This window comes from Ciconia boyciana, chromosome 1 (genome assembly GCF_034638445.1).
Source record: "Ciconia boyciana chromosome 1, ASM3463844v1, whole genome shotgun sequence".
In the NCBI taxonomy this organism is placed as follows: domain Eukaryota; kingdom Metazoa; phylum Chordata; class Aves; order Ciconiiformes; family Ciconiidae; genus Ciconia; species Ciconia boyciana.
In genome coordinates this window covers 85,021,671-85,024,249 of record NC_132934.1, presented here as the reverse complement: position 1 = coordinate 85,024,249, position 2,579 = coordinate 85,021,671, and positions in this window count along the sequence as shown.

Here is a 2,579-nt window from a genome sequence, read left to right as displayed (position 1 = left end):
TTTAATCCAGAGATTTTCTTGCTTGTAAAAAGAATGAAAAATAAAATATAAATCACAAATCTGGGTACTGTGGTGTGTGTTTGGACTCTGTGACAGAGGATTACATTGGAGTAGAGAGCAGAAGCAAACTCTCATAGAGAGAGTGTAGCTGAACCGTGCACCTGGCATTAATTTCTTCCAGCACTGGATTCCACTCCAGCAGCATCGAGCAGCCCTCAGTGTGGGGTGAGGACTCCTAGCCCTGTATGGAGACGCATCCCACTGAGCATCGTCTACTGCACACAGATGTAGCTGAGCAATAAGGCCTTGGCTGATTCTGCACTTTACACAGATGTAAAGTAAATCTACCCTGCTGTGTATCTGACAGATTAGCTTCTGTCCTAGCGTAGAAAGAGGCAGGAGAGTAATTTTAGTTTCTGCACCTCCTGTGAAGCTGGATCTTGCACAGGACAATTCAAATATGAGTTGTCGGGCAGGGATGGTGCCCCAGGGTTGAACCCTCCCCCCTAATGAGCTTTTGGGGAGTGAACAGGGTCTTTGTCACATGACAAGGAGATGCAAGGGCAATTCAACAACCAAAGCGTATGTGAAAATTCAATATCTATCGCTGCTTTTTAAAATCAAACCTCATGATTTAAGGAACTCCAGCTTGTGGTCTGGGATCCTCAAGCTTGGCAGTGCTATGTCCCTGTATAGACAGGTAGGTCTTCACAAACCCTTGCTAGAGCTGGCTGTGAGAGCGAAGTGCAAAGTCAGGCGTAGGAGTGGAAGGTCTGGGAGGGGAGTGGGGGCTGAGGGTCTGAATTTGGCTACAGCCGGAAAGTTCTCCAGACCAGACCCTGCAGCAAGGCTGAGGTTTGTGGTGGTTTAAAGGGAGGGATCTGGAAAGTTTAAATTTCAACTTTGAAGTTCCAGAGTAACCATGAAGTCTCAGCAAGTCCCCTCTGTGAGGCAAAGACACAAGCATTGTTTTTGTTAAGAGCAAACACTCTCCATAACGCAGAGATCTGCCAGCAAGGCAGGCTGCTGAAAGTCTGCTCTGTGCTTCACGTGCAGGTTAACAGGACCAGAATGAATGCATAAACTCAGCACAGCAGTTAGGTGTTACCAGTGCCCTGTGCAGTGCCAGAAGTGGCTGCACTGAGGTTGGCTTCATTCCAGATGTCACTTTCTACGTCCTTCTGCACCTTTGAATAGGTGCTTTTTCCTTCTCGTTATTCAATTTCCTCAGCAGTCCATGAACAATGCAGAGCCCAACTCTGCAGAACAGGATTTTTGCCAGAATACTACTTTCTCTGAAACTTTTTAACAACAACTTTGCAGATACTGCAGCTGTCTTTGCAAATGTATCCTCTCCTCCTTGCCTTTACCTCTGGCAATGTCTGTCCTTGCTGGTATCAAAAAGCAGAACTGGAGCTAGTCAGGCCTGCACCTGGTATTGGTACTTAGAGAGCACCATTGGCTAGAGCTTGGGCTCTTGCAGAGAGGAAGGGGCCCCACTTACCGCTGCTGATGCCACCATGTTCTTATCATCTGTTTTGCAGTGCTTAGCAAAGCACAGGCAACAGGTCTGATAAAAGTCCCTGGAATAGAGGTTTATTGGGAAAGCAACTGCTGTAGGGGTCATACACACACGTGTATTCTACCTACTCCCTACTGACCCCAGGAGGGGTAGCTCATGCATGAGCCTATTATTGCAGGAGGAGTTTGCACACAAAAAACCCCCTCATATGCATATGCGTACACACACTCTGTGTAAAAATTGCATGTAGTGACATTTTTGACCTCAGTATCCGTTGCAATTTCTATGCCCACCTTCTTAACATCTCTTCTGGGTCCTTCAAAATGTTCTTTCTTGGACTTAAACTGTAGTACTTGTGGTGTCTGGCTACTAGAGAGCAGTCGGAGGGAGGTGGCTGTCTTCCAGGAGAAATTAAAGACAGGGAAAAAAACACTTTTGTACAAAACACATTGATTTCTCTTTGGCCTAAACTTCCCCCTCTGTGCTTAGAGCAGGAGGTGTCAGACATTCCACTCATTTGTTTATCCTTCACAAAATTGAGGGCTTGCAGTGATTCAACCTGGAGTCTTGGTGGTGTGCGTGCTTCCATCTAGCTTGTGATCAGCTCCGCTGCTTGAGCACTGAGGACTGCCTGCCTCCAGGGACACAAATGCAGCCTCAAGTCCTTGTGTGCCTCTTGCCTGTCTCTGGGCCAAGTGACCAATGGGTCTGTGGGGTGGGGAAGGATCTCAGCACAAGACAGCAGCCAGGTACCATGTGCCCTGCCACAAGTTCCAGTGGGTGAAGAGCACTGCTAAGAGGTGCTTGCTTCCTGAGTGCCTCCTGGCCACCAGCTGCTGGTGACCATGCCAGTAATGGGAGATGGAGATGGGACTGAGTCAGATGAATCATGCGCACCAAGCCCGAGACTTTGTTTTTGCTGCTCCAACATTTATTTCATTTTGCTTCATTGTCTGGGGGTTGCATTGGGTTGATTGCTCAGGATGTAAGTTTCCAATCAGTGCTAAGTCCAGAACTTCAGAGGTGTTTGTGTGTCTGCTCTCACAAAACAGCTGCT